The sequence below is a fragment of the Chinchilla lanigera genome, unplaced genomic scaffold, assembly GCF_000276665.1.
Source record: "Chinchilla lanigera isolate Chin_1 unplaced genomic scaffold, ChiLan1.0 scaffold00085, whole genome shotgun sequence".
Lineage (NCBI taxonomy): Eukaryota > Metazoa > Chordata > Mammalia > Rodentia > Chinchillidae > Chinchilla > Chinchilla lanigera.
In genome coordinates, this window is record NW_004955486.1 from 3,867,541 (window position 1) to 3,876,919 (window position 9,379).

Below are 9,379 nucleotides of genomic sequence, written 5' to 3' on the forward strand. Positions count from 1 at the left end.
GGAGTGGAGGGGTCCATCAGCTTGGCAGTGGGACGCAGGGCACAGGGGACGATGGGTGGCGCTGGGAACATGCCAGGGACCGCCTGGCTGCAGCCTCCGAAGGCCCAGATGCCTCTCAGGGGCGGGGGAGAGCAGCCCGTACCTGTGATACCGCCAAGTGCGTATCGGGTCTTTGGCCCATTTCCTGGTGCACAGCTCCTAGTCTCCCTGCTGCTCTCTGCCAGGGCCTTTGTGTGTGCTGCGCCCTCTGCTGGAGTGCCCTTCCCACTCCACACACGCACACACACTCATGCATACACGCACATGCACACACGCACACATACACATGCGCACGTGCACACACATGCATACATATGCGTGCACACATGCACACACGTGCACACACATGCACACACTCATGCACACACGCACATGCACACACACGCGTGTGTGTGTGCACTTTCTGCACCAGTAGAGTTGAGGCCTGGCCCAGGTATTACCCGCCCACAGGGGTCCCATCTTTGCCCCAGGCTGTGTCCTTCTGGTCAGTCAGTCAGTGAGTCAGTCAGTTACAGCTGTCGGCGCGCTCAGTGGCTGTCGCCGGCTGTCTCAGCTGCTCCCTGCCCCGGGGACTCTGCCTGGATCACAGGCAGGTCCTGGGTGCGCAGCTCTGTGTGTGTGGCACAGGGGGCGGGGGTACAAGGAACACGTAGATTGCTGAGTGAGTGAATGACAGAGGTGTGAACGGACGGGGCTGTGCTTTGCCCTGAGGGGGTGGGGGCGGTACCAAGGGAGAGACGACAAAGCGCCCCCCCAGCCCGGGTGGGGACAGCCTGCACGTCCCAAGTGAGACCCTGCCCGGCCTGGCGACCTCCACAAGGGGGAGGCCAGACTCGCTCTGCGCAGCGGCCCCTCTGTCCCTGTGTCAGGGGGATGTGGGCGGCAGGCTGGATCAGGCACCCCCAGGTCGCTCCTCCAGCCGGGGAAACGCTGCTCCCCGCGGGCGCCCGTCAGAGCCCGGGAGCGCCCCTCGGCCGGCGCGTGATCCCGGGCATCTGACCCCGCTTCCCCCACCCCGCCCGCCCTGCGAAAGCGCTACGGGCAAAATTCGTTGGGGAGAAAAACAGGAAGTGGGGCCCAGAGCGGGGCTGCAGAACCCTCCCTGCCAGGGTGGCAGCCGCTGCCGCGGAGCCTGACAGGAAAGTGCCAGTCCCGGGCAGCCCCGGCCTGAGTGCGGGACAGCGGAGCAAGCGAGGGGCCGGCACAGACCCTGCCACCCGGGCTTGACTTGGGCGCCAGAGTGGCTCCTCCCGGCCCCCCGAGGCGGACGCCATGCCCGGTCCATGGATGAGCAGACAGACACAAGACGTCGGTGAGGGCCGAGGCCATGCAGCCTTTCCCACGGCCGGCCGGCGCCCGCTCTTTCTCAGGCTCCGATTTCTATTTGTGGCCTGCTCTGGGCCTGTGCCTGTGATCGGGTGCCGGAGGGGGCGGGGCAGGGTGCTGTGCTGCCTCCTTCCTCTCGGTGCTCGGAGTCCGGGTCCGAGGAGGAGCAAGGCCGGCCGCCGGGGAGCCGAGGCTGGCTCTGAGGCTCTGGCATGTGTGACAGGAGGGCCCAGTGTCCCGGCGCCGTCCGACATGCAGCGAGGGTGTTGGGGAGGGGCGCTCACCCCACCGAGCGCAGACGTGAGGCGGGACACCCACGTCCAAACACAAGGCGGCTCCGTGTGACCTTCGCCCGGGCCTGGGCCTCGCGCTGCCGAGACCCCTGCGAGCTGCGCCCCGGCCGGCCCCAGCCCTCACCGGGCCCCAGGTTGTGGAGCCCGATTTCTCCAGGGGCCCCTATGCCCCTGTTATCAGCCTGTCCTGTCCTGGGACAAGTGGGCTCCCGGGGGCCTCCCCCAAGCCTAGGGCAGGCAAGGCCACCCCCTGCCATGCATGCCCAGTGCCTCACACCCCCTTCGCCACCCACGGGCACATCCTGACCCCCCCAGGCAACCCCCGGGGAGCCCCACATTCCAGAGCCCCCAAACACCACACATCTCCAACAGCTCCCAGGGCTACCTCTCCCGGCCACCCCCTCAGGAGGGTTCTGCTGCCCCGTCAGTCCCCCAACGCTAGACCTGGGGTGCCATGTACTCCCTGGACGGGTCTCAGCCTCCTGTGCCCAACCACTCCCATATAAGTTAGGTGTGGTGACACACGCTTGTTTCCCCGGCTGCTCCTGAGGCTGAGGCAGGAGGATGGTGAGTTTCAGGCCAGGCTGGGCAACTTAGTGGGACTCTGTCTTAAGATTTCAAAAGGATAAGTTTTTTAAACGCTGGGAATGTAGCTCAGTGGTACAGTTCCTGGGGCTCAATCCCAGTACTGAAAAGGAACTTATAGTTAGTAAAAGGCTCAGTAGGCTTATTATTATTGTTGTCATTATTATCTTTGAGGGGGATTTATCTTTTTTTTTTTTTTTGTCTTTTTTGAGACAGAGTCTCACTATGCAGGTCAGGCTGGCCTTGAGCTCACTTTGTAGTCCAGGCTGGTCTTGAACTCACGGTGATCCTCCTGCCTCAGCCTCCCAAGTGCTGGGATTACAGGCGTGTGCCATCATACCAGGTTTATCATTATTAGCTAATCAACCCCATGAGGTCAACCCTGGAGGAGGCTGAGGCAGAGAGGCAAAGCCACTGGCCTGCATTTACCCAGCACCGAGTGGCTGAACAGGGACCAGGACAGGAAGATCTTGGTCTCCTCGGGTCTGGGGTCAATTTTCACGTCCCCAGTGTCCTGCTCACGCACACCTGTGCAGTTGCCACCCCCGCAGGAAGACTGGGTAGGGTGGGAGGCTGCCCCTGGGACAGGGGGAGGGGACAGCTACCACACCTAGTCCTTCTGGCCCCGGCACCTGCCGCCTGGTTCTGCTCCTGGGGTTTGGCTCCGAGAGCACTGGCGTCACCTGGTGGCCATGTGGAGTGAAGGTGCATCCCGATTCCCACCGCAGGTTCCCACGCAGAATTCAACTCCTTTTTGCTGGCTCCGCGGGGGACCTGGGTGTGCGCACGAGGCTCGGTGCATCCCTGGGCTTTTGATGGCCCTGTGGCAGGTGTCCCTCAAACCTGCTATTCCTCTCTTCCTTCCAGGGCTGCAAACGGCGGATCATTCCAGAGTCCACCCCCCTTCCCCACCGCCCTGTGTGAGGGGCGGCCCGTGGCCAGGGCCACGCCCCCTCCCTGCCTGCCGCCTGGCTCCCACCCGCCCTGAGCCGCCTGCCCGCTTGCTTCCTGTGCAGGTGAAAGTGGTCCCTCTTCTCGGGAGGTCGAACGGAAACCCACCGCAGGGCTCACTTCCCTCTCCGAAGGCGCCTTCTGCAGTCACTCTCTCCTTGACACTGTCAGGTCCTGGGGCTGCAGCTTCGCTGTTCACCAGATGTCACGGACATCTGACACGTGACGGGGAAAGAGGAAAAAGCGGGGAGCCAGCGGACAGAACTAGGGGCCTCCTGCACCTGCTGTACCCCTCAGCGCCTAGGCTGCCCCTTGGCCTTGTCAGCGTGATATTGTGAAGAATCTCAAGTCCCCCGGAAAGCTGAAGGGTAGTACCGAGCACACAGCACTGTGAAGGGTAGTACCGAGCACACAGCACCGTGAAGAGTAGTACTGAGCACACAGCACTGTGAAGGGTAGTACTGAGCATACAGCACCTTGAGCTGGGGAGGAACTGGCCATGTGCAAGATCAGAGGGAAACAGGCAAGAAGGTGGGGAGTCGGGGAATGGGGGTGGTGGCTCAGCTTTGGTGACACAGGGTCCAGGGCCACTGACACAAGGGTAGCTCCAGGGCGCCCTCTGTCTCTCGAACCCTGTCCTCCGCCTCCTGCCCGGGGTGACACAGCACCAATGCCCGCCAGATGCCCCACCCTGCTCCTAGACTTTGCTGCCCCCAGGACCACAGACCACGTCAGCTCCCGGTGTTTCTTTTTTTTTGTTTTCTGTTTTTTGTTTTTTTTTCTGGTACCGGGAATCGAACTCACGACCTCACACTTGCCAGGCAGGCGCTGTGCCGCTGAGCTAAATCCCCAGTGCCAGCTCCTGGTGTTTCGAGCCCCCCCAGACCCCCACAGTGGGTTCTGTGAGAGCTGCAGAGCATGGCCTGACACTCAGGGAGACCGCGTCCCCGTCCCCGGCTTCCGCCCTGCCTCGTGTTCCAGGGGAGAAACAGGGACAGGGCTTCTCGGCTGGGCGGGGTGGCTCCCGCCCCCAGCACCCGTTTCTCTGCACAGAGCACGGAGCACAGACAGCACCTTGTCCCAGCCCCAGGACGGCAGCCGGCGGGCCGCGGCTGAGTGACGTCCTCTTGGGACAGCCGGACACTGCTGGGCTGATGGCCCCTGTCCACGCAGGGCTGATGGCGCTGACTCCCCGGGTGCAGCTGCCCTGGGAGGGACGGCTCCGAGGGCTCTCGGACCAGTCTGGGGGCTGTCGGACACCTGCACCCTCTAAGCAGCCCGGAAGTGGGGGGTGCGGCTAGATTGGAGGTTGAACAAGTAAGTGCCGCTCCTCCACGGACACTCTAGGACCGAGCGTTTCTTAAAGCACATTCCCAAGCTGTGCGCTCCCGAAAAACTGCTGCCCCAAATTGCCGGGGTCCAGTCCAGTGTCCTGCAGTCCCAAGGTCGCTGGGTTGTGCTCAGCTGGGCACCGCACAGCACACGCGTGGGCACACGCATGGGCACACGCGTGGCCAGGCAGGTGCCCGAGGCCTCCGCCGCCAGCCAGCCCAGGCCCTGGCCTCTCGGAGCCCGGGCCCCCTTGGCCTGCTGGGAGAGGCCCTGTCCATCTAGCGGGCCCGGCCCGACGGCAGCCGCTTTTCTTCTCTTGGCCTGAGGGTGGGCGAGCAGGAGGGAAGGGAAAAACAAACCCACTCATGCTTAGAAAGATCAAGCTCCACCCACGGAGAGGAAGCAGCGCCTGCGAGACACAGGGCGCGGGAGGACCCGCGGGAAGAGCTTCTGTTCCTCTGTCCCAAGACCCAGCAGCCTGCGTGCCCGCGCCGGGCCTCTGGACCAAGAGCGCTCGGTCCTCCCAGCGCTAGGAAGTGTCCCTTGCTGCTCGCCCCCTGTGCCAGCTCTGCCGGGTGCCGGGCCCCCCAGTGAAGCTGAGCAGCTCCTCCTCCAGCGTCTCCCTGCAAGGTGGGGGGCCTCTGTCACCCGAGGTCCCCGACTGAGTCTGGAAAGGAGAAGCGTCCGCCGACCGCCCGGCTGGGACCGCAGAAACGAGAAATAAGCTTGGGTCGCTGAGCCCCGGGCTGCTGGTTACCGCAGAGTTATCTGACACAGCCTGACTGATGCGGCACACAGCCCCTCTGGGCGCCCTGCTGTGGCGTCACCGGGAGACCGGCAGCAGGACAGGAGATCAACGCTTCCTTCCCCGCTGGCCAGCAGCCTTCACCCCAGAGTGCGCCGCGGCGTACAGCACGGGCCCCAGGGCTTAGGGGCCATCTCCAAAGCTCAGGCCGGGCTGAGGCCGGCTTCTGCGTCTCTGCAGCACAGGAGCTCACGGCCCCGGCTCCCACGCCAAGGCACTGAGCGGGACACCAGGCACTGTCGTGGGAGTCCCCCCACCGGGCGGCCCAAGAGGCCGAACCCTGCTTTAGAGATGAGAGCTTTGGACGCCACAAGGACTAAGTCCAAGGTCACGTAGCTAATTCAGGTGCTTGAACCAGTCTGTGTCTTCTGCCTCAATACCAATATTCTCAAAAGGAGAAGTAAACCCCAGCACTTGGGAGGCCGAGGCGGGAGGACCGCAGGTTTAAGGCCAACCTGGGCTGCGGAGCGAGTTCAAGTCCAGCCCGGACAACGGGGTGCGACCCGTCTCTAGAGGCCTCAGAAGGAAGCGCGCACCGCAGCCCGGGCCGGGCAGTCTCACTGTGCCGCTCCTCCAGCAGTACTGACGCTTCGTCTGAGGACCTCACGCCTTGCGGCCTCCTCCTGTCACTCAGCTACACGGCCGGGGAGACAAGGCCACCCCCAGGGCAGCGGGGCTGGCGGGGTGCGGGGGATCCTCTCCCCAGCCAGTCAGCACGTGCAGGAACCTCTCCCCGCCAGGCTGCAGCCGTTCTCTCAGAAGAGCTTCAGTACAGCTTGTCCCAGGCCGCCTGAGCACTCTCCACTCGGGCTCCTCCCAGCCAGGGCCATCGCTTGCAAGGGGCCCCTCCACGCGCAGGACTGCGGGCCGGCACGGAAGGGGGTGCGTCCAGCTAAAGGCTGCGGGGGGTGCGACCCGGGGCCAGGGCTGGGGGGCGGGGCAGGGGTGAAGGACCCCAAGGAGACAGAGAGAGGCAGCTGGGGCTGGTCGGGACCTCCCGCGCCAGCGTCGGGAGTCCAGTCTCGGCCTCACCGCTCGTGACCTGGGCGCCCGCGCTCATCCCGGGCCTCGGCTTTCTCACCCGCGCAGGGGAGCCGAGAACAGAGCCCTCCTGGACGCGGCTGCTGGGGGCGTGAAAGGCACTCGTGCACAGGGCAGTCAGTGTTCGCGGACCCTCCGTCCAGCGCTAAGTGCTGCGCACATACGAACTCGTCTGGGCATGTGGCTATTATTCTACCCATTCTCTAAGCAAGAGAGAGGCGAGGAGAGGGGAGTCATTCCAGCTCGGAGCGTTTCAGGAACTCCTGAGCTGCCCGGTTTCTGTGTAAAGGAGCAGTCAGAGCCGGGGAGGGCCGGGAGCAGAAGTTTCCCGTCAGCCGGCTTTTGTCTTTCACATGAGCCCGAGACAGACAAACCACAGCCACAGACTGGACCAGCTGTGGAAGCATCGAACAGGAAACCCAGAACATCTGGCGCTCCACTTCCTCTCACGGCCGTGTGAGCTGGGTGTGTGCGCGTGTGGCTGCCTGTGTCTGCGTGTTTTCTCTCCTGCTGTTGGGTAGCGGGCTCGGAAGCAGACAGGGTTAGAAACCACAGACCTTAGGGGCTGGGGATTTAGCTCAGCGGCACAGCGCCTGCATGGCAAGTGCAAGGTCGTGAGTTCGATTCCTGGTACCAGAAAAAAACCAAAACCAAAAAAAAAAAAAAAAAAAACAAAGAAACCACAGACCTTGTGGTGACAGGGAAGCCAGACACCGGCTCCCCACCCCGTGGGGCACAGCGCCGCTCCCCAGACAGCGAGCCCTGTGGGGTCTGGCCCAGCCTCCCAGGCCGCCCTCCGACACCTGGCCGTGGCTCCAAGGCCCCGTACAATTGGAGGAAGGGAGTTCTTTTCCTCTTGGACTTAGGTGGTTTGAGAGGAGCTGTCTGGGGATGAGGCAGGACGGTGGTGCTTAAATATAACTTGGCCTCCGCCTGCAGACCCACAAAAAGCAACCTCTGCGTGAAAGCTGCTACTGCACCAATTACAGGAGACTCTGGGTGAGGGCTAAGGCCATGGGCTGCCCGGGGGGCTGATTTCCCACTGATGGTGGTGTCCTCCGTGTCAGGGCGAGAAACATTGTTTGTCGGGTTTCATTTTGTTTTGCATTTCCCTCAGTCTTCTAATACTTTTCTTTTTTTGATACTGGGAATTGAACTCACAACCTCATACTTGCCAGGCAGTCTTCCGTCTTTCAAAGGGAAGCTATTCAAGTAAGTGGAAAGAAGCCATAGTATGAGGCTTAACTCTCATATTATCCTTAGAGGGGAGGCACTGTGTCCACTTTAAGAATCGTGAAGGGCCGGGCGTGGTGGCTTACACCTGTAATCCCAGCACTCAGGAGGCTGAGGCAGGAGGGTCGTTGTGAGTTTGAGACCAGCCTAGGCTACAAAGTGAGCTTGAGGCCAGCCTGAACTGCATACTGAGACCCTGTCGCAAAAAAAAAAAAAAAAAAAAAAAAAAAAAAGAATCGTGAAATTGAGCTGGGCATGATGGCGCACACTGGTACTCCTAGCACTCAGGAGGCTGAGGCACGAGGATCTCCATGACCAGCCTGGGCTGCAAAGTGAGTTCAAGGCCAGCCTGAACTACATAAGAAAAACCTGTCTCAAAACAAAACAAAATGGAACTCACGATGGCGACAGTGGAGCAATGACCCCTCTTGGACAGCACAGGTGGCCGTGAGGCCTGGAGGCAGACAGGCAGGGACCAGTGGTTGGAGCCGGTTGCGGGTCCCCAGTGGCTTGAGTGTGACTGCCTGCGTGTTGGTGCCTTTGCCCTCCCACTTGGCGACCCCTGCCTCCTGGTCCGAATGCTGGGAGTCTGTGCTGAGCTGCAGAAGCCCCTAAGGCTCAGATGTCCAGGCCAGAGGCTGGGACCGGAGCTGGCGGCCGTGTAGGGCTAAGTCCCAATGGCTGCAGCTGGGGTGCATTGCCCTCCTCCTCACCCACATTCCTGCCCCTGAGCCCTCAATCCCAGGACTCGAGGGACCCTTACATCCAGACCAGCTGAGCCCTCCTGGGCCACCTCGCCTGTGCGGGCCACTGGCACAGGGAGCCGGGCCCCACCCCGGGCACAGTCCGGGTGCTCAGAAGGGCACCCATGGGTCCCGAGTTCCGTCTCACACCCGGCACTTCCTAGGACTCGGGTTCCTTCCACACAGCCGGAGCTGAGCGCGCCTTGCCAGCTGGAATGAAGCAGAACCTCCAGCAGTGGGAGCTTGTCTCGGAAGGTTCCGGAGCCAGAATCACATAAGAGATTGTGTCACGATGAGCACAAATACTCAGGATGTGAGGCGTTTAGAGCAGAACCAGCATGCCGGCATGGTGCCAGTTTCATTACATGGACATGAAGTATGTGTGTCTTTAATTATTCATTCAACAAACCCCATCAGGCAGGCGCTCGTGAGGCGCTCAAGCCCTGCTCCGCCTCGCAAGCACAGGGTTGCGGTCTGGAAGCCCGGCCCTGACCTTGAGATGCCAAGGAGGGCACAAAGCTGGGGCCGGAGGAAGCCTGGAGCTGCAGGGGCACTGCTGCTTCCTGAAGGAAGTGGTACCCGAGCTGGGCACTGAGGAAGGCAGCTGGGCAGTAGGGTAGGGCAGCGCTGGGGACCCCAAGAGCTCGGTCACTGTGGGGACTGCAAGTGCCAGGCCCTGGCTACTGCCGAGTGCGGGCCAGACCAGGGTAGATAGGGCTCTGAGAGCCACCAAAATGGGAGCTAACCCCAGCCCCAGAGAATAATGGGGTGGCCAGGGAAGCCCCCCAGGAGGCCAGGGCGGGACTGAGACCAGCAGGAAGAGCGCTGGGAGCCTTTGGGGTGGGCACGCCCTCAGGTCTGCGGGAGGGGGAGGGGCTGGCTGAAGGTCGCTGCACCAGGCCGGTGTGGTGGCTCACAACTGCAGGGCTTAGAACTTGTTGAAAGAAAGAAAGGAAAGGAAAGGAAGGGAAAGGAAAGGAAAGGAAAGGAAAGGAAAGGAAAGGAAAGGAAAGGAAGGGAAGGGAAGGGAA